The sequence below is a fragment of the Hemiscyllium ocellatum genome, chromosome 19 (assembly GCF_020745735.1).
Source record: "Hemiscyllium ocellatum isolate sHemOce1 chromosome 19, sHemOce1.pat.X.cur, whole genome shotgun sequence".
Taxonomy (NCBI): domain Eukaryota; kingdom Metazoa; phylum Chordata; class Chondrichthyes; order Orectolobiformes; family Hemiscylliidae; genus Hemiscyllium; species Hemiscyllium ocellatum.
The window spans coordinates 41,143,954-41,151,830 of NC_083419.1; positions in this window are offsets into that span (position 1 = coordinate 41,143,954).

A 7,877-nucleotide genomic window follows, 5' to 3' on the forward strand; every position below is an offset into this window, starting at 1 on the left:
GGGTATCATGTTTAAAGTTGAAGGAGGTCCTACTTCAAACAAGAGTCAGCAAAAATTAGGAGTAAAGCAAGAAATTGGCACATCAGGATCCTAGCCTAATTTGTGAGCTTTAAAGCACGTTTGTCCTACTTGCCAACCTGTAGCAAGGTGTCAAAATCAGTGTGACTTGTTAACAATCAATGAGAAAAAGTGTTCATTGCAGCTGGTTTAGTTTAGCAAATTTGTTGTCAGCAGGGGTTGTTGCCAAACAATGTTTTTGATAAAGAAGAGGATGAAACTGCAAAAGTATCCTAGAAGATAATACAGTAACATTAGTTGAGGCGTATCTCATTATACCATGATTTCCTAGTGCTTCTGTACAATAACACAGGCAGTTTCTACATAGATGAGCCACTACAATGATGTAACTCTCCAAATTCTGAGCCAATGTTTTTGTTGCACGGATATTACTATCACAGTAGAAACAACAATGTTAGAAACAAAAGGTCACAGATCAGTGGTGTCCTTCAAATGAATTACCATGTTTCTTCAAAATACGGTCAATGAGAGAAGGTTTCCTGAAGTTTTGATGAGATTAGATTAGATTAGATTCCCTACAGTGTGGAAACAGGCCTTTCGGCCCAACAAGTCCACACCAACCCTCCGAAGAGTGACCCACCCAGACCCATTTCCCTCCGACTAATGCAACTAACACTATGGGCAATTTAGCTTGGCCAATTCACCTGACCTGCACATCTTTGGACTGTGGGAGGAAACCGGAGCACCCGGAGGAAACCCACGCAGACACTGGGAAAATGTGCAAACTCCACATTGTGCATCCTTTCTATTCCTGCTTAACAATATTCATCACTGAACATTCATCATCATTCCAGAACATGAAAATCATTCAAATCTTGATGGTTAAAAATGACAGTAATTCCCACGATATTCCTCAATCAGAATAATTGCTAAACTGTATAAAATCCCCAGGAGAAAGAAGATGCAAATTGCCGTGTCATTATGATTAATTACCATGAAAGAAACAGCTTAGCATCTCTCTAAACATCTTCACCTTGTATTACCTTCAATGTTTTTTGAAAAATAATTATCTCTTCAGTTAAACCTTTGGCCACCTCCCACCATTTCCCTGCTACTTGGGTCTGATTACCGTCATGTATGTTTGGAAGTTCTGTCACATTAGAAAAGCTATAACATTGCAGGTTGTTGTTACTGAGTGGCACTGAAACAACAGTCTGATCAACAGATTCAGATGAACTCCAACCAGGAGATTGAAGCTTGTCTGGTTTATCAGCTTCATATCAACCAGTAATTGCACTATGGATTTTACTTGAGGCTTCGTAACCTTATAATGCTATGGTCACGTTTCAAGTTAGAAGTCTTGCCTGCATGTGTAATATTCCAAATCTCTCAACATTCTGAAAATATACCTTATCTTTCACCTCCCTCCTCCCTACACTGCCTCTCAGATCAGTCTGCAAGCAGAATGTAATGAATGTTTACAAAGCCAACAGGATGATATATAGTGTTAGAATCGGAGCAGTTCAATAGGCTCACAACTCTTGCATGAAGAAAGAGCATGTTATTGTGAATGCACAAAGAATGTTTCACCTGTACATTTTGCCGATGGAGAAATAAACACAAGAGCTGCAATTGAAATAACAATGATCAAATTATTTGATAAGGCCCACTTTGGACAGGGGGGTTGCAATTCATGATCTGACTGCATCTGTTCCTTTTGAAGCAGACAACATTCAAATTTCCTGATGCTCTAAACGTTTAAATAAGAGAGCAAGTATGACCTACACTGTTGCTACCTGAGCATTCAGCAGAGCTCCCAGCATCATGCACTACTAGCAATTCCTGCAGCAATGCCTTTTCGCAATTAAGTCCACAGCTCTTATATTCATTGGGAGGAAACTGCTGCTGCTGATTGGCTGCAAGCAGGAGCTGCATAAATGGAGCACCAGGATAGTATGACATCTCCCAGGTTCTTCAATTTAATACTGAATTATAACTGGAAGAGAATGAGATGGAGGAAAGTCTGAAGTTCACAAGGTTCTGGAGGGGAGATGACAGGAAGCTCTCAAAGATAACCTCTGCATCACCATTCTCTCACTCTGCTCAGTTTACCACATTTAGTCCTCCACATTTCATAGCAAACAGATTCAGACTTTCAGATCACACTGTCCAGTAAAATTAACCTCCTCCTCACCTTCTATTGTTTAAAGATTCTGTCACATTGTGTTGAATCATGCACCTGCCATAGCTGAATAGCTGCAGATTTGTGGAAACAATGGAACTATTTTCTAATCAACCAACGCAGAGCTGTCATTGCACACCTTTGGGCCAAATGGGACTTAAAGCCAGGAGGATTGCTATGTGGGTATGTGCCAGAATATGATGTTGTGCTGGCAGGGACCAGTGTGATTCCAAGGGCCTTTGACTTTCACAGAATGAACTCTAGTACACCACAGAGCTAGTTTCCTCACTCACCGAGCCTGAAAATATCTCAGCTTGAAAGAGGAGCAACTTCACAGTTTACTTTCTCAATAAAAATGCTACCAAGGGGTTTAATTGATTTGTATTATACGTCACAAGATTAAGACACCTGATCATTTAAAGGGTGCCACGCAACAGTCCAATGGCCTTTTGCTGTATGACTTGAGTTCAAACCAGCCTTATGTATAACAGGAATGTTTTTCTTTGCATTAATAACAGCAGATCAGTTTTGTAGTGTTTCACCCTAGGTCTCAGGAAATGGCTATTTCATTTCACAATGCTTTGATAAGGTTAGAATCAAGATACTTTGGGTAATAATTTTAAGTTTTGCTAAGTCAGCACTTTTTGCTTTGCCTTCATCAAGTCTAGGACACAAGAAATGAGATATAAAAAAAAGGGAACACCAATCTACACAGCATGAGAAGAACTGTTGATTGGTTGAGCCACCGTCACCACAGAGATGACAATTGTAGCCCAATCATTCAGCACCTTCTCCTCATGATGTATATATTGGTGTCTTATTGTTTAAGCCCATTTCTTGCCTCTCAGTCCTTGTGAATGCAAGACAAAAAAGGTTCAACGTTGTATCTCCTTTTATAATGTTTAAGTTTGGTAAAGATTTTCCAGCTTTCAAGTGAAATCCATGTAAAAACTCAAAAATATGTTCTATCTTGCCAAATATACTTCCAATATTAATGCAAGAGTTAACAAGATAACAATAGTATAGCAAGAAATGTATTACCCCATTGCTGGAGCACAGATTTACTCTTCCAGAGACCTATCCTGTCTGGGAACCCTTTATAATTAACTAATGTGATACTGTGACTTGTCTGATAGAACAACCCTTCTGAAGCAAGATTAGATTGAGTGCCAGACATTTGTTCACCATCCTGAGCAATCATTCAGGTTGAGGCTCATTACCTCTGCAGCCACCAGAAGGGAAAATGCAGGTGATGCTGCAGTAGGAGAAGAGAAGGGAACTGGTTAAAACAAGGCAGGAAAGCCCCAAAGATTCTAGAATGATGAATGGTTAATGGCCTTGGTTCAGAATAAAGATTCAAAAAATTTAGTTTTTGGGGACTAAAGAGAGGAAAATGTGGTCGCCATACTTCCCACCCTCCAGAAGGTCGTTTGGCAGTGCATTTCATTCGGATTGCCCACTGGTCTACCTTCTTCTAGTGGGATCATCAATATAACATAAAGATATGGTTAGCTTTGCAGTCTGTTGTCATCGATTGTGTGACATCTTGCCCTCCTCATGTTTGTGAGCATTGTTGAGTGGTGCAGCTATTGCGTTTGAATGGTTGACAGTGTGTGCAATCTATGAGATGTGGGTAAGAAGCCAAGTATCTGAGGGTGAAGTGAAGCTATGGATGTCAAATACAAATCATGAATGACAGAGATTGCTGATAGGTTGAATGATTGGGGTATAGTGGGATGAACATAGTGTGAGACTGGAGTGCAGTGTGTAATATTTGATGATGCATTCACCAACCTTGACATGCTTGTAAGATCATTGTTCTTGCAGTACTACAGCCATGTTATCAGGGATATACTGTTGGCGTGTATGACCACAGACCCTCCTTGACTATTGTTGCGGAGACACCTCCAGCACCAAGGCCTCTGGTGAAAGCTCTGAGAAACCTGGAGCCTGTTTTCTTCTTTATCGCTTCATATTCATTCTTCGTGCAACTTGAATACTGTTCTCCATTTTTTTTAGATTAGATTACTTACAGTGTGGAAACAGGCCCTTCGGGCCAACAAGTCCACACCGACCTGCTGAAGCGCAACCCACCCGTGCCCCTACATTTACCCCTTACCTAACACTACGGGCAATTTAGCATGGCCAATTCACCTGACCCGCACATCTTTGGACTGTGGGAGGAAACCGGAGCACCCGGAGGAAACCCACGCAGACACGGGGAGATCGTGCAAACTCCACACAGTCAGTCGCCTGAGTCGGGAATTGAACCCGGGTCTCAGGGGCTGTGAGGCAGCAGTGCTAACCACTGTGCCACCATGCCGCCCATTGCCACTGTGCCGCCCATCTTCTTCCAGCATTTACTAGAAGGTGCAAAGATTGAACTTTCTCTTTAAGTGATGCTAGGCTTAGGCATTTCTGGGTTCAGACTGTGTGCAGCAACTCAACAGTGGGTGTTAGTGTTGGGTTACACACTGCAATCAATAAAATTAAAAGGTAGTTTTGCAAACAAAGGGTGCAGGCTAATATCATGTCATAATTTTAAGGGTTATTCAGTTTTGTCCACTAAATTCACTTCAGTCATATTTATTACCTCTTAAAATGACTCATGTATCAATCAGGTATATTGCAGCAAAACTGGGGAAGCAAAGAAGTAAAGTAAATTGAACCACAATAGCTACGTCAGCCAAAAGTTATGTTGTAAGGACATCAACAACTCCGAATGTTATTGGTGTTTTACAAGAACAGCAGAGTCATAAAATAATGAGAAATTCACCTTGTATGTGCCAGCATTCTAGGTTTTCACCATATCATTGCACTGTAGTTTGTTCATTTTGCCTCCCGGCCATTTTATTTCTGTTTTGCTTCTGTTCCTGTTTCCCAGATTTCTCTGATTTCTGCCTATATATTAATTTCGAGGAGAAAGTGAGGTCTGCAGATGCTGGAGATCAGAGCTGAAAATGTGTTGCTGGAAAAGCGCAGCAGGTCAGGCAGCATCCAAGGAAGAGGAAATTTGACGTTTCGGACATAAGCCCTTCTATATTAATTACCCAATATGAGTGACAATGGTGCTGGGAAAGTAATACTTTAAAATGACAGGCTCCCAGTGTTAAACAACATTAGTGTTGACTGTGCTGTATCGAGCCTAAGAATGCACCGGGAGTTTGTCATTTCAAAGTATCCCTTCCCCAACGCCATAGCCCCTTGCACTCGGTCGATCTCTGGGTTTTAGGAATGTACATGATGGGGAGCATTGCCCAGTTGTGTATGTCCATTTTTTTTTGAGAGGGTGAAATAACTGTGCAGAAGGTGTGTATTCATTAAGCAAGTGATTGTGGTTACTTGATTGATTAAATGTCTAAGTAGACACGAAAGGGGGACAGAATGAACCAATGTGTGGAAACAGCTAGAAGACTGAGTGGTTAATAAACTGTATCCAAAAGAAATTGCTCTTGGTTTCTTTCTCCCCAACTGGCTTGGATCTGAATTGATTGTAGAACACTGCTTGGGATGGCAATTGTAAAACAGGATAACAACCTGTTCAGCTAAATCCCCGCATTCATCAAACTAAAGTTTGAAGATCAACAGAAGAGTGGATTTTGTTGATGTGCTGTATGAGTGGTGAGATAGACACGAGGGAGGGTTCTTTGTGGAGGTACGAATGAAAGTATGCTTGAAAATACTCACTGTTCACCTGTCAGTTAGAAATAAATCTGGCCCTGTAGATGACCTAGGGACACTAACATCAACCCTCTGCCCTCTTCCCTCTCCCACTAAGCATGACTAAGAAATTCTAGATCGACAGATGAAAAGAGATCTCCTGCTCTGGGAGAGAAGGGAATTGGGAAGAAAAAGGGAAATAATTTCAATTCACATTTCTAACTTTTACAGAGAAAAATATTGTGCAACAACCCACACCCCACAGTGCCTCTGAGCAAGTTTCCTTACCTTTGCATCCACCCCAAGCTTCACCTTCACCACCAATCTTTATCTTACACCTCCCTTTTTTATGAAACTCTATTTAGCCTCAATTAAAAGGTTGTGGGTCCACATGAAATAGGAAGGCAACTTAATTTTGAGGGGTTGTAGCCATCCAGAACCATGTCACCTTTCCATTTAATTTAAATTCCAGGAAACAAAACACAAACTTAATTCTGCTCAGCCAACAACTGAGTCAATTAATGACCAACTTAGGGCCTAATTCTGCCTTGACTGCAATTATCACAGGTCGAGCTGGGACAAGTGAGAATCAACCAATCAGAGACCTCATGTACCATGATTGTTTGGGGGTGGAGGCAGGTCCCTCAATTTTCAATAGTTTACTCTTGATCTCATGCTCCCTTTCCCCATGAAATCCAAGCCCAGACACCACACAAACAAAAGCACTTGCCTGACGCTTTGCTCTTCACAATATTTCTCCTCCTTCCAAATGGCAGCCACAATCTTCTCAGTGGCATGGCTGAGTACAAGACTGATTGCCTTTGATTGGCCAGCAGCTCTCGCTGGCCTGGACATCAGGCCCAAAGGTCTTGACTTCAAAGGAAAGTCCACCATTGTCCTCTGAACCACCTGATTGGAAGAATATATGACAGCCCTTGCTCTCTGAAGAGTCAGCTTCAGGTACTTTGCAATCTTTTGAGCAAGTGGGTGAGATCCTGACAGAAACAGAAAGTTTCACCTGTTGTGAATAATTCTGGGCACTGCATTTTAAGAAGGCTTCAGAGGGGATGCAGAAAACATCTGGCAAAATGGTTCCTGAGATGAGGGATTTTAGTCACAAGTATAGATTCAAGAAGCTGGCGTTATTCTCTTTAGAGAGAAGATTGAGGGGTGTACTGGTAACACATTCAAAATCATGAGTAATCTGGGCAGAGTAGACTGATGAAAAATATTGGCTGAATAATGATGGTGCTGTGCTACACCAGTTTTACATCACTCATATTATTAAATGTATTTAATTATTATTATTGTTAATTAATGCTTATGCTCCGACCAATTCAACTTCTCAGTTTTGTACTTCCAATGAATTTTACCTCAATTAAAAACAACAACAAAAGTGGAAAGAATCACAAAGTAAAAAATAATCGGATGAGAAATGACAATAGACATTGGCCCGGCCAACAATGCACACATCCCATGAATAAATGAAAATGCCTTTAAAATAATACCTGAATTACTTTAGTACACCTTCATCCGATTATCCTGATATTATATTTGAGCTTGATTTCAAGCCACCAACATGAAAATGTCTACTAATTGTGAAGTATAAAGATTTTATAATTAAATAAAATGCACAGTTTACAATGGAGAGATTCAAAATCAAATTCTGCCTCAAGCTGCCATGTCCCTGTTTAAGTAATTTGTATCTTCAGACCTTATTGCTGTTGCTACAAGCTGTTGTATATTCATGTTTTGTTTTAATGTCAGTGAAGAAGCATTAGGTACATCTTCAACATGTGCTCAAAAGCCAGAGTAACTACTTGGTTTCGCATGGCTTAAAATTCACAGCTGTTCTTGAATATCAGCTTTTTGAAACTATTGACGTTTTACTTGATTGATATATATGTGCAGAGCAAACCCAGATTTTCAAATGAATTGAAAGATTTAATTGAAGGAACTTGCAGATAAGCCTTACTGGGGAGACGGGAAGACCGTTTCTGACTTCATAATGTATTTT